Source organism: Leopardus geoffroyi, chromosome E2, assembly GCF_018350155.1.
Source record: "Leopardus geoffroyi isolate Oge1 chromosome E2, O.geoffroyi_Oge1_pat1.0, whole genome shotgun sequence".
In the NCBI taxonomy this organism is placed as follows: Eukaryota; Metazoa; Chordata; class Mammalia; order Carnivora; family Felidae; genus Leopardus; species Leopardus geoffroyi.
The window spans coordinates 55,848,584-55,869,976 of NC_059335.1; positions in this window are offsets into that span (position 1 = coordinate 55,848,584).

The window sequence follows — 21,393 nt, forward strand, 5'->3', positions numbered from 1 at the left end:
CCTCTTACCACAATGATTTGTTCATGCATAGGCATGTGACCACTATGATCCAATGAGAGACACTCCTGGAAATTTTGATGGGGCAGTTAGAAAAGAGATGCTCTCTTTTCTCTGATACTAATAAATGGTTAAGCCTGTAGGTGGTGGTGGCCATCTTTGACATAACATAGAGATACCTTGCAGGAAAATGATGCTGACCAGAGGTGCACACAAATACAGAGACAGAAAGACAGAAACACACAGAGATACAGAGTTAGTATCCTGCTGACATGTTGAATCCCTTGATCCTGCGCCCCTTTCCCCTAGACTTTACAGTTACAAGAGCCACTAAATAGTCTTTTTGCTTAAATCATTTTGAGTTAGGATTCTGTTGATTGTCTCCAAATGGCAGTGGACTGAGGCTTGGGAGTGAAGAGAAGTGGGGGGTGTGATTTCAGATCCCAGAGTGTTGTCTGCAAGAGGGAAAGAACTCACAATATGCCAAGCACTGTGCTATGTTATGCTTTTCATTTTTTTCCATTTCATTTCATAACTCTATGTAGATGGTGCTATTTTTATTATCCCCATTTTGCAGAAGAGGAAACTGCAGTTCAGATCAAGGACTTGCCTGAGGTCATACAGCAGGTGGCAGAGTTGAAGTATAAATTCTTGGTCTCTAGAGCTTGAGCTCTTGACTACTGAACAAAAATTCCCCGAGCAATTTTTCTTTCCTAATTCTCTGCCTAGCTTAGCACTAAACCGTGGTGGAGTTTTAAAGTGAGTCTAGGCTGGCTGGACTCCAGCACATGAGCAAGTGAGTTACAGGAGATAAGTAGATGGAGAAGGTCTCTCAGGGGGTGAGTGATAGGGTTAAAATAAAAGCGTGGAAAATAATTACCCCCCTCATGCTCCACCCCCTCACATTCAGGTAGTTCTATTTTAACATTCTAAAGACCAAGAAGGAAAAAGAAGGAAAAAAAATATATCCAAAGAAATTAATTTTTTTTAAAAATAGAAACCATTTTTTGCAACTTTGACAAAATTGTGATCTATACACACAGTTTTGAATTGTTAAATAATTTAGCAATAAATTTTGAAATGAGAATATATTACATATAACCACATCAACATTTTATGAAGCACATTGCAATTTATTTGTTATCAGTGCAGTGTGTTTCGGCATATCTGTTTGTGATAGTCAAATATATCATTTTAATATTTCTTTTCACATGCAATATACATGAACCTACAGGATGTTGAGGCTGCCTCTAAGAATTTCTAATATTTCTTTTTTCCTTTTGTTTTCCTCCCCACCTCTCCACAGTGCTTCATGCTTCATTTACTGTGCATTTATTCTTATATAGTCTCCTCCATTTGACTGTAAAGGAAAGGTCCATGAAGGGAAGGGCATGACTGAACATTAGCTCTTGTATATCCATGGTGTGTGGCATATAGAAGGCATTCAATAAAGTTAGTTAAGTGAATACATTATATAATAGTTCAGTTTATTTCAGTTGTAAGTAGTAACAAAGTATGGCTAGGTAATCTTTAAACTAACCTTACTAATTGAAGTTAGCATCTATCCAGACAATTGTATAATTTATAAATATGCAGGTTGATGAGGCGTCTGGGTAGCTCAGTCGGTTAAGCATCTGACTTCAGCTCAGGTCATGATCTCTCCATTGGTGAGTTCGAGCCCCACATTGGGCTCTGTGCTGACAGCTCAGGCCTAGAGCCTGCTTTAGATTCTGTGTTTCCCTCTTTTCTCTGCCCCAGCCCTGCTCTGGCTCTGTCTCTCAAAAGTGAATAAACATTAAAATTTTTTTAAAAAAAATATGCAGTTTGATGGATTATCACAAACACACTGATAGAACCATCACTGAGACAAAAAATTAACTCATTACTAGCTTCCTAACAGCCCCTTACTTATCTCCTCCAGATGACCACTGTTTTGACTTTTACTTCATGAATCAATTTTGTCTGTTTTTGAACCTAATATAATTGAAATAATTTGGTATATTTTTTCATGTTTGGCTTTTCCTTTTTCCCATTATCATTCTTTTTGGGAAATTTATCTATATAGTTCAGTGTAGCAAGAATTCATTCCCTTTTATTATACAGAATTCTCTTTTAAGTATATACCATAATTTACTTCTATATTCTGCTATTGATGGACTTTGGGTGGTTTCCAGTTTTTTTTCCCCTATTATGCATAATGCCACTATGAACATTTTTGTACATTTATTTTTTGTGCACATAGGCACTCATGTATGCTGGGCTTATACCTAGGATTAAAATTTTGGGGTCGCTGGGCATGCATATTTTCAGCTTTCAGTAGATCCTGCCAGACAGCTTTCAAAGTAGTTATACCAATTTTTATTGTCAGTAGACAGCAGAGGACCACCAGGAATACCCCTGTAGGCAAACAAAATTAGGTTCACGGATTTGTTGCAACAAATGGGAGAAGGTACACCCTAGGGGTTATGAATGTCTCAGGAAACAAGTGTTGTAGTCAGGGTACAAGAGCACCTGTCTCCAGGGGTCCCAAATGTGGTGTGGCCACTCAAAGCTGACAAAATCCAAAGGCAGAGAGACAAGTGGTGGATAGGTAAGAAAGGGATTTATTTCAGTAAGACCAACAATGGGAAGACAGTAGACTAGCGGCTCAAAGACTGTCTCCAAAGTGTCAAAAATACTTCCAGGTTTAGGTAAGGAAAATGTGGGGCAAAGGTGGGTGGATACATGCAGGTGGACATTAAAGGTCAAATCCATCATTGTCTTGGAATCAGTCTCCACTGGGGTCTTGTGGGCTCTGGGAAGTCTTTATCGCTTAAGGAGGCAGCTTCTGTTCCCATCAGGGGATGGTTTGCCCACAGGGTCTTTCACCAGAGCCAAGAGACAAGCTGGAAACAAGAGCTCCAACTAGCGAGATGGAGGTCAAAATGGAGGCAGCCAAAGTCCTGTTTCAAGAGGAGTGAGGACATAGGAACTTGGAACTTGTTCTGGCTGCCGTGGCTGCACACCAGACCCCCCCAGTCTAAGGGGTGTGAAAACATCACTGCTTTATTATGCGCACAAATTCTGTGGAGCAGGAATCTGAAGTAGGCTCAGCAGGGCTAGTCCTTCTCCGCTCCACTGTATCTGGGGCCTCATCAGGGAAGGCTTGAAAACCAGAGGTGACTCCGTGGCTAGGGTCATCTGCAGGCTTGCTCGCACACATGTCTGCAGGTTGATGCTGGCTGCTGGCTGGGTCTGGGGCTTTCACTTGGGACATCTTGCATGACCTCTCCATGTGGTCATTCCACATGACCCAGGGGAGATTCCTCACAGCATGATGGCTGGTTCCAGAAACACGCCTCTCAGAAGCAGTTGGAAACCATTTTACCTTTGTGACTGATCCTTGTGGAAATAATAGAATATACATACAGGTCTCTGTCCTGGTTCCCGACACAGAACTTCTAAAACCCTTGTAATTTCCTAGGTAATAAGAGCACTAGGAATATTTTTGGTTCTAATGTTTGGTTTTTCAAACAGGTTCCTAACACGTAGCTCCTAAATTTCTTGAAATTTCCTGGGTGATAGGAGTGTCTTTTGTTCTAATGAGGCAATGCTTGATGGGCTCCTGGGTGGGTGCTGTCAGCAGAAAGACCAAGTCATATTAGAAGTTTGGAAATTTCAGCCTCTATTCCTTGGAAGGGGAGAAGGTCTGGAAATTGAGTTAATGATCAACCATGCCTATGTGATGAAGGCTCCATAAAAATTCCCAAAGCATAGGGATGTGGGGAGCTTTGGGTCACCAAACAGGTGGAGATGCTGGGAGAGTGGTGCTCTTGGAGAGAGCGTAGAAGCTCTGTGCCCCTTCCCACATGCTTTGCCCTATGTATCTCTTCCATCTGGATGTTCATCTGTATCTTTTATCATTTTCTTTTATAATAAACTGGTGAACATATTTCCCCGAGTTCTGTGAACCATTCTAGTAAATTGTGGAACCCAATGAAAGGGTTGTGGGAACCTTGATTTATAGCCAGTCAGAAGTGTAGGTGACAATGTGAGAGAAATGTCATCTAAAGTGTGTGTGTGTGTGTGTGTGTGTGTGTGTGTGTGTGTGAGAGAGAGAGAGAGAGAGAGAGAGAGAGAGAGAGGGAGAGAGAAAGAGAGTGTGTGTGTGTGTGTGTGTGGTGGGGCAGTCCTGTGGAATTGAGCCCTTAACTTGTGGAATCTGATGGCAAGTCCGGGTAGATAGTGTCAGAACTGAATTGAATTGTAGGACACGCAGCTGATGTCCCAGAGATTTGCTTGATGGGGAAAACCCCACACACATTTGGTGGCCAGAAGTGTCAGAAGTGAAGGAGTATGTGTCAATAGTAAAGGAGAAACACGGGAGGTGTGTTTTTAGCTACACAATTGTGATCACACACCATCTTTTCCACCACAGTTACAGGCCTATTGAGGTTCAAGGGAAGGGGATTTAGTCTCTGCCACTCAGTTGGAGGGATGTCAAGGTCATTTAACAAAAAGGGTGTGTGGGATAGGATGAGTTGTCGTGGTTAGGTTTGGAAAACCTAATCTGCCACAAATCCTAAAGCCATCACATACGTCTGTGTGTTTCTGGAAATTCCTTAAGCCTTTCTGTATCTTAGTTTTATCAGCTATAAGATGGAGAAAATAAATAGCTTCTTCAAGGACTTTATAAACAGGTAAATGTGGTAGATACTACTGACCTATAGTCTCTAGAGCTGCAAGGCTGTGGATATTCCCTAGTTGCTTGGTTTATGCTACCTCCTGCTTTCCTCGCTGGTCTGTGAGCTACACAGAGCAACATTCTGTGCTGAGGACAACATCTGGTACCTAGTTGGGCCTTAACTATCTGTTGAAGGAATAAACAGGTGATCCCCAACTTTTCTTGCCTTCTCATTGTGCTGACATAAAATCCAAACTCAACGTTCTCACCTGCATGTCTGGCCCCCGACTCCTGTAACCCAATCCACCATCATGCTTTCTCTTGCTTATCTCCCTCTATCCATATTGCTCTTTCTGACTCACTGACTGTGTTGCCTTTCCTTACGTTACTCCCATCTTTTTGGAAGAGTTCCCTTTCCTTGTTGCCTTTCTTCCTTTCCCTAATTAATGTCTCATCTTTGGGTCTTCACTTAAATGCCTGTCTTCCTAAAAAATCTTCTCTTGGCTTCCCAGACTAGACTACATCTTGAGGTATCCAGTAGTCTCCTTTTTGGCAAAGCTCTCATTTCAATTGAGATCAAGTAGTTATTTGTGTGAGGTCTATCTTCCCCCATTAGACTATAGGCTCTTCTCCATTATGGTATCATCCAGGCCTAGCCCAAGAACTGACTCATGGTAGGAGCTCAGCAATAGTGGTTGAATGAATGTTGAGACAGTGCCTTAAATTTGTTTAATACAATATTTGAAGAACCAGAATGCCCACTTGTTTACATGGGCCAGAGGGATGAGAACATTTTTATCAATGGTATGTTTTAACTTTGTCTATATACCCAGTTTTGGGTAGGCACAGACATAGGTCCTACCTGATCCTGCTCACCATTAACTCCCTGACCTCATCTCCTGCTTCTCTACCCAGATCCACCCTGCTCTAGCTACATACACTACTTCCTTTTCCTCGAATTATCTTTCCTTAGATATCCTCATGGCATGCACACCTCCCAGGTCATTGTCTAAATGTAATTTTTTAATGAGGACTCCCAATGCCATATTTTAGAAACTGCATACTTCACCCCCAGAAATCTCTATCCACCGTTATTTTTCTCCATTCCAATCCTTACCGTCAGACATAATATGTGTATGTGTACTGTCTATCTCCTCCTAATAGAACATGAATTCCATGAGGATGGGAGTTTTTATTTGTTTTGTTTCCTACTGTATACCAGCTACCCAGTGAATATCTCTCTGTTGATTAAAGGAAGGAAGGAAAGAAGGAAGGAATGAAGGAAGGAAGGAAGGAAGGGAGGAAGGAAGGAAGGAAGGAAGGGATGCAACCATACTGGTCATGTGTTACTGATCTAATGTGGAACTCAAGATCTGATGTGGGGTTTATGGATATCACTTGGAAGCTCTTGTAGGACATTAATCAGGATTATATTCTGAGATTGAAGCCCTAATGTCAACATATAATGTTTCTGAACAACTGGAAAAGAAGAGATGGCTTCTAGGCTACAAGATTTCTCAGCAATCTGATTGAATGAATAAGCACATTTAGTAAAAAAAAAACCCAAAAAACCAAAAAAACAAAAAACAAAAACATGTTGGTCGAAGGGATTTTAATGTGTTCACAAGAGCAGCGAGAAAGGATGGTCTTGGAGGCAGTTTTTGGTACTGCACATATAGACTCTGCCCTGGGGGAAAAGGGCATTCCCAGCCACCTAGAAGAATTCTACTCCCATTGGCAAGGGCATCCCTTATGGAGATGATGAGGAAGTACTCAGTTGACTTTGTTCCATTGGCAAGGCCATCTTCAGAGTGCATGGGCTCTATCAGGTTATCTCATGTGATGCTCTTACAGATCCAGTGCCTTTTGATTCCATTAAACTTTCAGATAAAATAGATTTGCCTCCTCCTCACACATTCGGCTCTATGAAGAGACTGGATTAATTGGGAGAACTTTTAAAAGTTCTTATGCCAGTCATTTATCATTTTGCATTAATAAGTTGACATTTCAGTTTTATAACAAGTCCCATGAGCTTCAGTAATATGATTCCATATCTGAAGAAGGAACTGATCCTTCTGTGTTAGAAAAGTCAGCTTTCTGAGCCCCTAAGACTGAGGGATCAGCCCTTGGAGACTAGTAAATTTACCAAGGGAATAAATTCCACTTTGTGAGGCCTTTTGAGGCTTAGACTACTGGCCTGTTTTTTTGGTGGTTGACCCACATCTGCATTTGAGAGACTGTGTTAATGTTTCTAGAAGTTTCTTCTGTGTGGACCATCTGACTTCCATCTGTAGTCTTACCAGATGCCCTTGCTTGTGAGCTAATGCTCATTTGAGTGTTTTAGGTCTTAGTCTTAGGGATCATCAGGCATGTAACACTCTTTGTAGATGTGCCTTTGGGAAGCTCTAAGATGCTTAGGCCTTGGGTTGACTGCTTCTCCTGACTCAGTGATCCTTATGTAATATTTTTAATTTGTCCTTTGACCACTTTATATTTAGATTTCTAATTTACTTATCAGATGCAAAGCTATAGTAAAAAAAAAAAGTCTTATGTTAGTTATAGTCTAAACTGGAAACTGTGTGATTAAGCTGCCATTTTTAATTATCAATGCCCATGGAAAGTATGGCTCCTCATTCTGTTCTCACTTTTTCTTCAAATCAGCTTTATACTGGAGATTTCTTCTTATTTCACAGCTGGGAATTCTAGGATTTTTTTTTCTTTTTCTTTTCTTTCTGCATATTTTCTATATAATAAGATCTGGTCCTGATACCTTGCTGCATGGCCCAGATAGGGAAAAGGGAGAGAGATAATCAAATTCTACAATATTGGGTGATAAGAACCATCAAGTGCTACAATATTTGGGTGTTAAGAGCCCAGAAATGCCCTTAATAGACTGCTTAGGGAAGGTAGAAATCTTGTTCAGTAAGTAGGCTCAGTGGGGGAACTCAGCCTCCCAAGATACATAACTACCATTTGGGGACTGTTAACACTTGAAGTCATTTTATTTATTTGTTTTTTAGATAGGGAGAGAGGGCAAAAGTGAGTGAGGGGCAGAGAGAGAGAGAGAGAGAGGGAGAGAGAGAGAGAGAGAGAGAGAGAGAGAGAGAGAGAGAGAGAGACGTGGAGACGTGGGGCTTGCTTGGGGCTCCTGTTTTTACCTGATGCAGGGCTGGAGCTCACCTGCAGTGGTGCACAACCTCACCTGAAGCAGGGCTTGTGCTTACCCAACGTGGGACTTGAACTCACCGACTGTGAGATCATGACCTGAGCTGAAGTCAGATGCTTAATGACTGAACCATCCTGGAGTCTAACACTTGATGTCATTTTAATTTTTTTTTTTAACGTTTATTTATTTTTGAGACAGAGAGAGACAGAGCATGAACAGGGGAGGGGCAGAGAGAGAGGGAGACACAGAATCTGAAACAGGCTGCAGGCTCTGAGCGGTCAGCACAGAGCCCGACGCGGGGCTCGAACTCACAGGCCGTGAGATCATGACTTGAGCCGAAGTCGGACGCCTAACCGACCAAGCCACCCAGGCGCCCCTTGATGTCATTTTAAAGGTTGTTCAATAAGAAGGTGCACCTACCATATCTATACACACAATTAAGAAATTTTTTTTAATGTTTGTTTATTTTTGAGAGAGAGAGAGAGACAGAGTGTGAGCAGGGGAGGGGCAGAGCGAGAGGGAGACACAGAATCTGAAGCAGGCTCCAGGCTCTGAGCTATCAGCACAGAGCCTGATGTGAGGCCTGATCCCATGAGCCATGAGATCATGACCTGAGCCCAAGTCAGATGCTTAACCGACTGAGACACCCAGGTGCCCCCACACAATTTTTAAGGCAGGCATAGGGAGGGTTAAGTTTTATTTAATAGTCCACCTAGAAAGCAAAGAGTTAAATGGTGTATCATTTCAAATGCATTCAGCTGCAAGTAACAAAATGCCTAATGATTAGCAGCTTAAATAATAAAGGTAGCTAAAAATATCACATAATAAGTTTAGCAGCTCAATGAGGTCAGAGTGGGGTTCAGTGTTTCTAAGATTATTTTTGGCCTTTACTTCATGGGGAAAAAATGGTTGCCACTGCTCCAAGCATCAATCTCTCCATTCCAAGCAGAAAGGAAGGGAAGCAAAGACTTTTTCCCCTGAGGTTCTATTGTTTTGTCAGCAAAGAGAAGCTTCCCAGCAGACTTATTCTGATGTCTCATTGGACAGAACTTGGTTACATGCCCAAACGTAAGCCAATGGCTGGCAAAGAGGGAAGGAATTACCATGGTAGTTTAGACCAACCTGAAACTCAGAAGGGGCCTGATTCCTTTCATGAGATGAAGTTTCTACTGTTTTCAATAATAAAGGGGTTACTAGCTGAGTGGGTGGAAATGAAAATGTATTCCATAAGTATATTTTGATTAATTGTATGAATGAATTAAAAAAATTATCCTTAAATGTGTAGGAATAAATGTCAAAGAAATTCTTCGTAGGGGAGGAGGGAAGAGGAGACAGTGGGTGGGGTGGATGCTGGGATGGGCAGGTATCCAGGTAAAAGTTCAGCACAAATTGTCCTGTCTCTAGGAAACCCTGTTGTGTTTCCTCCAGGTAGCCTGCATCTGCGGTATAAAATACATGGAAACTTCAGCCACTATGAGCCACATAGTGTAACTGTCACTTGTCACAGATGACTGCCCCTTGCCGGCTTGCAGTCCAAAGCTGAACCACCCAGTAAAGCTACTGCCTGTTGTTCTATGAGATGTTGTGGAAGCATGGAACACCAACTTCGAAAATCCCCATGACTCCATCCAGGGAGGCACCCTGCAGACAAATGCGATGTCCAGGGAGTACGAGGCTGAAACAATTTCTGTCGAGTTAAACTAGAACATTAAGTGCTGAGTGGAATTTGGCAGAAGGGAGAAACAATCACATTTTCTGAAAGAACATGAAAAGCCATAGTTATCGGATAAGCCAGGGAAAAAATGAAATTACGTAGGTATGAAGAGGAGTGTTTGCCTCAAGTGGCTGAAAAATACAGACCTCGTAGATGGGATAGGGTTACTCTGGAGGCAGAGTGATGTTAGCAATAAAGGCAGATGATGAAGAAAGGGAGGCATGGCCAATGTACAGAAATTTGGTTCAGTCGTCTATTCCGTGGAAGTGCTTGACAACATCTTTAAAACGGAGGTGTTGGTGTGAGAATCTGCTGAGAGGTTCCTTCTCTGAGTCTGGAGCCATTTCTAAAGGAGCTGAATAAAATGTAGCAATTAATTGAGACACATTGTATGTAAAATTAGTGTAATGCCAGAAGGAAGGAGTCACGTCTGCAGCCTGGTGGAAAGAGCATTGTTTAGGGAGCATCGACATTGTACTGCGAGCATGGTACATTCATTATCTCATTTAATTTTTACAATCACCATCTGAAGCAGGTGCTTTTATTATCTCCATTTGTCAGGTCAAAAGGGTTGTAGTTTCAAAGTCTTAAATGGTGAGTGGAAAGGTCAGGATGTAGACACAAACTGAATCCAAAAATCTGTGTTCCTAACCTCTGCTCTGTACTGTCAGCTGAAATTAAAAATACTGAAGTGACACAAAGAAGTTAGAACTCTGATTGGATGAACTGAATACAAGGGTTTGTGTGTTCCCCAGAAGTAAAATGATGTGGATTTAGTGACAGATTGCAGCTTAAACTGGCTCAACCAAAAAAAAAAAAAAAAAAGAATGCATTGACTCCTGGGATAGGCTGCACAGTGGCATCTCCAAAGTGTCCACATCTGATTCCCCAGAACCTATGTAGATGTCACCTCCAATGGCAAAAGGAGCTTTGCAGTTCTGATTAAACTAAGGATTTTGAGATGAGAGATTATTTTCGATCATCTGCGTGATCCCAGTGTAATCACCAGGGTCCTTCTAAGGGAAATACGGAGATTTCACTGCAGAAGTAGGAAATGTGAGGATGGAAGCAGAAGGGTAGAGGCATGTGAGAAACTTGCCACAAACCTAGGAATTCAGGTGGCCTCCAGAAGCTAGAAAAGGCAAGAAAATGGATTCTCCCCTGAAGCTTCTGGAAGGAACACAGTGCTGCCAACACCTTGATTTGACTTCTGATCTCCAGAACTGTAAAAGAGTAAATACGTATGTGTTGCTTTCAGTCACCAAATTTGTGGTGATCTATGACAGCAGCCATAGGACAATAACTCAACTCCTATACCTAAAAAAGTCCAGGGCAATGCTGGCTTCAGGCATGGCTAGGTCCAGGTGCTCTAACAAAGTGGCCATCAAGCTGTTCCTCATCATACTTTAGCTGTATTTTCTTCTGTGATAGACTTGTTCACAGGCAGACTTTCCCTGAGTTGGGGCCCTTCAGTAGCTTACAGGCTTCCACTTTGCCTCTTTAGCAATCCTGGTAGGCCAAAGAACACTCTTTTCCAAATAATATCAGCAAATGTTCCTAGAGTGACATGTAGGGGCCTGGCTTTAATCTGAATCCAACACCTTGATTCTGATTGGCTAGGCTTGGGTCACTGACCCTCCCTTGGTGAGGGAAGCCGGGGAGGGGAGGGGGCATGGTGTGGGGTGGAGGGGGCGGGGAGAGATCAAAGTCAGGGACTCACCAGGTGGAGGGTGCTTTCCAAAGTGCTGTAAGTAAGTGCCTAGGACAGGATGCGGCAGGTGCACTGGGACATGGGCTTTTGCTGTTTTTAAGGAAAACTCGTAGTAGAAATGGAGGTTTGTCTCTGACCTGCAGAGACAGTTAAAACACACACACACACAAAGCTCCTAAAGGAAATCAATTACAGATCACAGTTATGGGGTGAATCCAGGGACTTAGCTGAGATTGACGACAGGCAGGTGTGACAAGAAGAGGAAGTCGAGAGATAGCTAGCAAAGGAGGAAGAAGGTTCTGGGATTTCCGTGTCAGTATATGGTCCTGAGGAGGGAGGACCACTTGCTTGTTGGACGAGAGAAAGACGGCTGTGAGGGGGATGTCTTTGGTTACCTTCTAGCTGATGGCCCCCCCTTGTCTCTAGCTCCTGCATGGCTGGGCCCTGGTTGCTGAAAAGGGACTTTTCAGAGCAAATCTTCACACCCTGACAAGCTCTGTCTGCCTTGTAAGTCTTTACACACACCAAGAGACCCTGACAGAGAGCTCTGGTCTCTGAGACGACTGTCAGATTGGGGCTAAGATTGGCAGTGCTCACCTTCTAGGCGGCCACTCCTTACCCTCGCATTTATCTTTGAAAATGACCATGACTGTAATTAACAATACCGCACATTTAATAACTCTTTTTTTTTTTAATTTTTTTTTCAACCTTTTTTATTTATTTTTGGGACAGAGAGAGACAGAGCATGAACGGGGGAGGATCAGAGAGAGAGGGAGACACAGAATCGGAAACAGGCTCCAGGCTCTGAGCCATCAGCCCAGAGCCCGACGCGGGGCTCGAACTCACGGACAGCGAGATCGTGACCTGGCTGAAGTCGGACGCTCAACCGACTGCGCCACCCAGGCGCCCCAATACCGCACATTTAAAAGTTGGTTCCCATCATAAGAAAAAGTTTGTAACTACGTGGGGTGGTGAGATTGATGTTAACTCACCGTATTGCAGTGATCATTTTGCAATATGTACACATACTGAATTGTTAGGCTGTACACCTTAAACTAATTCAGTGTTGTATGTCAACTACACCTCCATAAAACTGGGGTAGAAATGAGCCAGGAGACAGGTGATATCATTGGTGCTATGACAGCTAAACTCTGAAGTCAGTTGATTGAGAGTACGGTTCAAACTGCTTTTTCTCTACATGACTCCCAGGGAGAGCCTCAGATACCTGTTTCTTTCATTCTTGCCCTGGGTAAGGGTTCATCTCTTTTGGTGCTTATGTAACTGGACAGGATGGACACTAAAGCCCTTAGCTTTCATATCTAGGTGAGTTTTCCTGATTCTTTAAAAACACAAGCCAGATCATGTCGTTCTTTGTTCAGAGCTATCTGATGGCCTTTTATCTTTCTCACAGTCAAGCCAAGCCCTAACAAGGCTCATGCTTGGTCTTATTCTGTCCCCCCTCACCAGCTGCCCTTGACTCTCTGGCTTTCTCACTTTCTACTCTTGCCCTCACTCACTCCACAGCAGCCACCAGGCCTCCTCGCTTACTGATTTTATTGTCTGTCTGCCCTGGCCCCCACCATGTGGCCAGCTTCATAAGCTCAGGACCATTTTTCCTGTTCTACTTGCTGCCCCTGGAGAAATATCTACGCATAGTAGGTACTCAGTAACTATCGTCTGAATTGAGTTGGTGCATTAACTCGTGAACGTGTGCATGCATTCATTTCTGCAACATTTAGAATGTGCACAAAGTGCCAGCTAGTGAAGAGGAGCTGCTGTGAGCAAGACAAGCTCCACATGGTCTGGGCCTCCAGTAGCTCATACCCTAGTGAGAAGAGCAGGCAAGCCAACAATAGCAATGCAGTGTGGTAATTACCACGAGGTTGTGTAAACCCCGGGTGCGAAGGGAGCCTGGGGAGAGGGGAGACCAGCCAGGGGGGCTGAGGGTCCTTCCTGTTTCCGCACATGTGATCCCATCTGCAGACCCAACATGTAATTAATTGCTAGTTCGTGTTTATTTCCTGTTGGAACTGCCTCCAGGTGTGTGTGCCTCTGTTATGAATGAATGCATTCCAAATCCAGCACGTTTCCCGGCTCCCATGTTCAGTGTTAACTCCTGTGCCATTTAGTCTCCACTTAACTGGGTTTGCTGGTGGAAGATTGCGGTTTCCTCTCTGTGATGAGGAGAGAAGGAAAACTGGAGACCACTGCTGCCTCTTGATTCCAAGGAACAGGAGCAGAGAGATGCCGGAGGCACTTCTAACCGCCAGTCCAGCACAGGTGATTGGCTCAGGTGGGGCAGGGACGCCACATTCCAGCTTCCGCCTCTGATCTCCACCCTTGTTCTCCCCCTAGTCACCCTCTTCCTGTTATTCAAGCCTCAATTTAAATGCCACCTCCTGCCTGGAGTGGGGGTGGGGGTGCCTGGGTGGCTCAGTCAGTCAAGTGGCCGACTTCAGCTCAGGTCGTGATGTCACAGTTAGTGAGTTCAAGCCCCACATCGGGCTCTGTGCTGACAGAGCCTGGAGGCTGCTTCGGATTCTGTGTTTCCCCTCTCTCTTTCTGTCCCTTCCCCACTCACGCTGTCTCTCTTGCTCGCTCAAAAATAAATAACCAAAAAACAAAAAAAAATTTAAATGCCACCTCCTCAGAAAGGCAGCCCCTGACCACCCCATCTAACATTGTCACCTTCCTGGTCCTCCGAATACATTTTCTTCAGATCACTAGCTACCGTTTGAACACATCCTGTTTTCTGTCTGTCTCCCTTATGAGAAAGTCAAGTTCTCTATGGACAGGAGCCATTTCTGTCCTGTTTGTGGCTGTGTCCCCCATACACATGGTAGGTGCTCCATAAATACTGGACAAACAGTTGATAGCGGAACACTTCAGCTACAGCATCATGAAATCTTGAAATTTATAGGACTAAAAGGAGCCAGTACTGTTTGTTTTTTTTGCTTGTTTGTTTGTTTGCTCCTGAGAAGGGCGAGGCCCAGGAAAGGAAGCAGCTCCACTCAAGCAACCCCAGAAGAAGAATACAGGCTGACACCCTGTACTATAAGCCTGTGGGTCTCTACTGAGAAGGCTGCTGACAAGGGTTGTGTCTCCAAAGCCTTCCGGAGCCACAGCTCCTGGGCTGGTCCCGGCAGAGGCTCCCAGGGGTGCCCTCTAGTGGCAGCTCTGTGATAGACACTCAGCTGTCCCAAGCTCCCCGGAGTCCATGAGGAGAGTTGATGGGACACACCCTTCTCCTTCAGACTCACTCAGTTGGCTCCTTCTGGGGGCTTGTTACAGATTCCACCGGGGCCATGGTTGGCAAACACCAAAACCACAATTAATTCCAAAAATGACCATCAACAGTGATCAATAGTCCTTTTAGAGCCAAAAACGAATTTTGAGTACTAAATCACCTCATCCTGTATTTTGCTCACTGCTCTTGTGTGTGCTGTTTCAAGAGCTGCTCAGATATTTTAGCCCTGTATTCTTTTTTTAAATGTATTTTGTTTAAATTGAGATATAACCTTCACAAAATAGATGGCAGACATTTAAAATGTGCAGCTCACTATTTTTTTTTTTTTTCATATGTGTGCATTTAGAGAACCACCACTCTGATCCAGACATTTCCACCCCAGATACAGACATTTCCACCCCAGAGGGCAGGCTTGTGTGTACTCTCTCACAGATGATATGCTCCCCCCACCCCGGCCCCCGCACCACCAAATGTAACCACCATTTCCACTCTCATAATTTCATAGATTAGTTTTGCCTTTTCTTGCATTTTTATATAAATATCACTATTCAGTGCTATTTTTTAATAGCTGGATATTTTCAGTCAATATTTTGACTATGCCATTGAATAGTTTATTTTTCTCCATTGCTGTGCACTGTTACATAGTATGAACACATTGCAGTTTCCTTATTCATTCTACATTTAGGACACTTAGCTTGCTTTCAGTTTTTGTCAATTATGAATAATACCACTCAGAACATTTTCATACACGTATTTTCACGGACTAAGCACTCACGTAGACTGTGTCTATGCCCAGGAGAGGAATTGCTAACGTATTTAGTTTTAATAAATATTACCAGACATTTTCCCGAAGGGATCATACCCATTGACCCTGCCATCCACAGTGAAGGAGAGTTCCAGTTCTCATATACCTCTGCCAACTCTTGGTATTGTTCATGCTTTTGAATTTAACCATCTGGTACCTCAGCGTGATTGCATCATGCATTTCCCTCGTGGCATATTTCATTGTTTTCTTACCCCTGCATTCTGAACAACTACACATTCCTTGTCCAGAGCTTGCACACTCCCAGAGTTTACAAACTGCCTTTAAACTCTTTTGACCTTTTCCATGAACTTTTCTCTGTCTCCCCTGGAATGCAGTATCATCACCATCTATGTAAGAATGTAGACTGGAAACCTTGACTCTCTTTCTCCTTTACTACCTGTACACATACGATCGCTAAGTCCTAACGCCCCTATTTCTAAAAATATGCCCTGAATTGTTTGCTTCTTTTCATTCCTGTTGTGATCATCCCAGCTCAGTTTTGTCATTTTTTTGGTCCCTACTAGCAGAACATTGCCCTTATTATTCTCTTAGCTGAAGAATGGGCCCCGTCTATCTGAGAAAGTGTCCTCTTTGACTTAGCATGTAACACACCTGGAATCATAGACAATAATAACAGCAATGGTGACTGCTAACATTTTTATTTTTTTTAAATAGTTATTTATTTATTTATGTTTATTTATTTTTGAGAGAGAGGGAGAGACAAAGTGTGAGCAGGGGAGGGGCAGAGAGAAAGAGGGAGACACAGAATCTGAAGTAGGCTCCAGGCTCTGAGCTCTCAGCACAGAGCCTGATGCCGGGCTCGAACCCACAAACCACGAGATCATGACTTGAGCCAAAGTCGGACACTTAACTGACTGAGCCACCCAGGTGCCCCAACTGCTAACATTTTTAGAATGTTCAGTGTCTCGCAGGACTTTTAAAGGTTCTGGTTTACTTGTTACAATATCCCTGTGTCCTCTTGCTACCCTTCCCCCTCCCTCCCCCCAGTTTCAGATGAGGGAAACAAACTTACAGAGGTTAGGTAACTGGAGTGAGGGCATGACAGGGTTGAGCTGGGGTTGGAAACCAGAGAGTCTGTCTGTACAGCAGACTGCTTAGCTACTCTATTATAGTTGCCAACAATGTTTAATCGAAAGTTACAAGCTCCTATTTAATAAACAGATTTTGCTTTTCTGCACAATTATAGTTTGGGGATTTACAGTAATGTAACTGGGATTGAGGGAGTTCTGACAGCTGCCATCTTGGCTCGAGAGGCACTCTCTTACACTTGAAAATACAGTGGTATCCAGGCCAATATTCAGGTTTGAGCCTCTCCAGAGTCAGCTAGTTTCCCATGGAGGAAAACCATTGATGACAGCAATGAATCACAGGGGAACTAGGTCAAGGAGTGTGCATGCATCCCTGAAAACCATCTCCACTATCAGAGACCTGACTCATACTGTAGGCACTGCTGATAATAGGGCTCCAGTGCTCTCTTCACATGTGAAGATGGCCTTCTGTATATAACCACGGAGATGAGTATTTCTAGAGCCAGCAGTCTCAACAATAGGTGCAGTAGAATTGGGTACCATTCCTTCTGTATAGGTTCAAAATGGGGCTCAAAGCAGTCAACAAGCAATGTGACAGTTCCTGGGAGTCCCAGGGGAACTTTCCCTTAGCATCCTGGGTTCTTATGGGGCTTCATAAAGGATGCAGGGATTTCATCCTCTTTAAATTAAACCTTCAGGACCTAGCCCTCTGGTATGATAACCCACCAGGGATTAAATGCAAAAATAAGGTTTATTGAGCAATTACAAAGTCTCAAGCACTGGGCTGAGCACTTTGTTGCCACAAGCTTATTTACAACTCACAATAACCTTATGAAAGAGTTACTTTTATGATGTCCATTTTGCAGATTGGGTTTCTGAGACCCAGACAGGTTAACTAATGAGTCCCTAGGCGAGTGCTTCTCAGAATTTTACGGGTTTATGAATCACCAGGGGATCTGGTTGAAATGCAGATTTTGATCTCGTGGGGCGGGTTAGGGCCTGAGATTCTGCGTTTCAAATAAGCTCCCAGGTGATGCCTAGGCTGCTGGTTAGGGGACAGCACTGAGAGCTGGTAAATGGTGGAGTTGAGATTCTCTTATAGGCAGCAGGACTCTGGGGCTTTGTCTCTTCATCACCATGCTCTCTTGTTTCCTCTTGCAGCTCTTTAACACGTTAAGACCCATGAGTTCTCCCTTCCTGTCTATACCCCTGTCTCAGTAGCCTATTTGCTCTTCTGCTCACCTCCTGCCCCTCCCCTTCCCCACACATCCACAAGGCATATTCTGTCGTGTGCTTTTCTGGTTTCTCCTCAAATGTCTCCTCCCCAGGGAGGATACTATCTGAAATAGCTCCCCTTCCCTCTGCAGCAACCTGATGCCTCTCTCCTGTAATCCTCTTGTAAGCTTCTTCATAGCATTTATCACTCCAGATAGAATGTGAAATATACGTATGGTTTATTGTACATTGTCTATCTCCATCACTAGAATAAGAATGTAAGGTCCATGAGGACAGGACTTCGTCAACTTTGATCACTATTTTATCTTTAGCATCTAGAACAGTATTTGTAACATAGTGAAGCTCAATAATTGTTTGTGAGATAAATGAATGAGAGAATGAATGAATGAATGAGTGAATGCTCTAACTTCCTAATACATAGTAAAAACAGAAGCACCTAACATTTACTGAGCATATTCAATGCCGGAAAACATGCCATGCACTTTACCCAGATAGTGTCATTTGATTCTTGTAAAAACTCCTAGGGCTGTTTTATTTTCCACAATTTTCAGAAGAGGAAACTGAGGCTCAGGGAGGTCTACTGATGTGCCCGAGGTCACATGGCTCTTAAAGGACAGAATTCGACTTTTCACCTAGATCTAACTCTCCTAAAGTCACCAAGAAGTCACTCTACTGGGTATGTGACCTCACCATTGTTTCCATGGAAACAGATCATGCAGATAACTCAGCTGAAAATCACCTGGATGGGAACATTGAGCTTAGAGAGTGGGACCCCATGCTGGAATCACAGATATTTAAACAAGCTAGAAAAAAATCAGTTGCCTGGCTTAGTAAATTCATCCTTATTTTCTTCATTTTTTATTTTCATCCTATAAGCCTCCTCCTGGCCAGGAAAAATGATTCCACTTGATGTTTGCTTTTAATTTTACAAAAATGACCTCTGCTATGTGGAAGGATGTATTTTGCCATCAAGAATGTGCATGTTTAACCCCAGTATGGCAGGTCATACTACTTCTTACAGCAGGCATGTTATCTCAGAGTGGAAGGAGAGAATGGGGAGACTGGATTGCATTTTGTACTCGGTGCCCTCAGCAATTTCTGGTGCATTGTAAACAGTTAAATAGGAATAACCTCTTCCTAATCTTGGAAGCAGGTTAATGGGTTTATTTAATCACTGACAAAAGAGTGTATTATCTAGGTGGAAGGGAGAACAGACAGAGGTGTGTGATCAGCTAGAATGGCAGAGGCCCGGGATTGAGGCTCTGGGCTTCTCCATGGCTTGACAATGATCCTGAAAATCACACTTTAAAGGGGAGAGCCACATACCCTCTCTTGCCAGTGATCAGAGATGTTCTCTTGCACATAAACAAGTCTGTGATTTTTCAGAAGCTGGGTCAGTCCTGGGTCCCCCCAAGTTCTGCGAGTGTCACCACTTGGCTTAAGAAACTGGGGATCACCAAGGCTTTTCAAAGTATTGTTTTCTTTCTTTTCCTTTTTAAAAAATTTTTAATGTTTATTTATTTTTGAGGGACAGAGAGAGACAGAGAATGAGCAGGGAAGGGACAGAGAGAGGGGGAGACACAGACTCTGAAGCAGGCTCCAGGCTCTAAGCCATCAGCACAGAGCCCAACATGGAACTCGAACTCACAAACCTTGAAATCATGACCTGAGCCAAAGTCAGTTGTTTAACAGACAGCCACCCAGGAGTCCCAAGGTATTGGTTTTTTTTCAAAGGAAGGAACCCAAGTTAAGGACTGTGGAGGTTCCTGCAAGAAGCCAGGAGAAGCACAGCTACAGGGCTCAAGGACGCATGTGGTTGTATTCTTGGAGGTCTTTGCATTTGAATTGTGTGGGAAATGGAGGTTGACTCTATTGAGAATGGGTAGATGTTTGAATCAATTAATGAAGTTTATAATACTAGTGGTAGTAAGCACAAAGGCAGTAACAGCATCAAAAATCATGTTGAGCTTCCCACCTTTCGGTAGTCCCTTTACCTCCACAGGGCCCCCAGTAGGTATAGGACCAAGGTGCCTCATTTATTAAGAGTCTTTAGCTCCATTCCCTGGCCATGTAAGTTGGTTAGGATTCCAGAAGGATACAGATAATGTATTCAAATTAATTTGAGGAGTATTTAGTGAGGGGAAAATATGTGGGTGGGGTATAGGGACGCCAGAGGGATAGTGCTAATGTTCAAGGGTTAGCAACAGCCAGGCTATTAAAACCGTTGGTCCTGAAGGGACAAGAAGAGGGAATTGTTACTAAAACCTGAGAATCCTGCAAAGAGGATCTCTCTGAATGAAGCTGTTGACCTTTGGTAGAGGGATGAAGCCAGCCCCAGCTGACTATGAAGGGAGGGAGTCCTGGCCCCATCCACTCCCTTCCCCTAGTGTCCTGCTGTGGCTCCCCATTGGTCGCCCCTAGGCAGAAGCCAAAGTCAAGGAAGGACATGAATGCAATCCTCACAGGGCAGAGGAAAGGCAGCCAGGGCTTGACAGCGGATCTGCAGGGGCCAGTGGAAAAGAACCAGAAAGCTGAGGGTGACTGGGCCAGCATGGACTCCTCACCAGAATCAGCTCAATCAGGTCTCTTCCGCAGGAATTTAGAGCCAGGGCTGAGGGTCAGCTGGCAAGTGAGGTTGGGTGACTGGGAATTACTATGATTGTAGTATATTCAGGAACTATATTGGGTGATCCACAGTCTATTGTGTGGACAGCAAAACAGAGACAGCCAGTGCTCAGAGAGGGAAGGAGGATGGAAGTGTGCAGAAAGAGGCACAACCAAGAGATGGAGAATGGATACCACCCGGGATCCTGCTTGTGGTGTCTTTCTGAAGACTGTCTACGCATAACTGTCCCCTTTTGCCTAAGCGGCTTTAGTGGGATTCTGATTTCCTGATTAAAATAAATAACCATGATCTTGGAGCATTTACTATGAACCAGGAAATAGGCTAAGTTATTTATTTATTTATTTATTTATTTATTTATTTATTTATTTATTTATTTAGTAGGGGCTCAAACTCATGACCCTGAGATCGAGACCTGAGCTGCTGAGATCAAGAGAGGGATGCTCAACCAACTGAGGCTCTTTGGCGCCCCAGGCTAAGTTCTTTATAAACATTATCTGATTTCAAACAATTCTATATGATGCTTCTTTTCCAGAAGTGCAAACGGGGCCTTGGGAAGGTTAAATAGCTTGCTCAAGGTTACACAACAGGAACAAGGCTGAACTGGGACTCAATCCCAGGTCTGTATGACTGTAAATCCCAGACTCCTGACTGCTTCTGTCCCCTTTGATGAGAAGAGTCTTCACTGTCCTTCAGGTTGGCTTCAGGATGTCAGTGGGACATCACTGTGGTGCTGTGATTGACCCGGGAGCACTCATATTCATCTGTCAGCCCTTCACACTTCCCTCACCCTCTCCTCTTACACTCTGAGCCCTTGAGCTGTAGGGGCTGGTTATCAATCTTTGCTGCACCCCCAGACCCGCTCTCTGCCTTCTTCTACTCTGTGCCAGTCCCAGGAGTCTGACTCCTGTGGGCTTCCTCTGGCTTCCACTGGGGTTCAGCCACTGGGGCAATGGCAGGGGTCAGAGGGATGGAGGAGAGAGAGGGGGGTATTTCTTCACCTGCACCCTCTGTGCTCTGGCTCCTAGTAGGCTCTTGTAGCAGGATTTCCTGCCTGTGTCCCTCCAGTGCTGATGCTGCTAATGCTGCTCTCTGGTACCTGATCATCCCTTCCCAGTCCCCATAACCCTGCCCTTACCTGTAAACAGGCCCTTCTTTAAATTCTTTTCAGGATCTAGATGT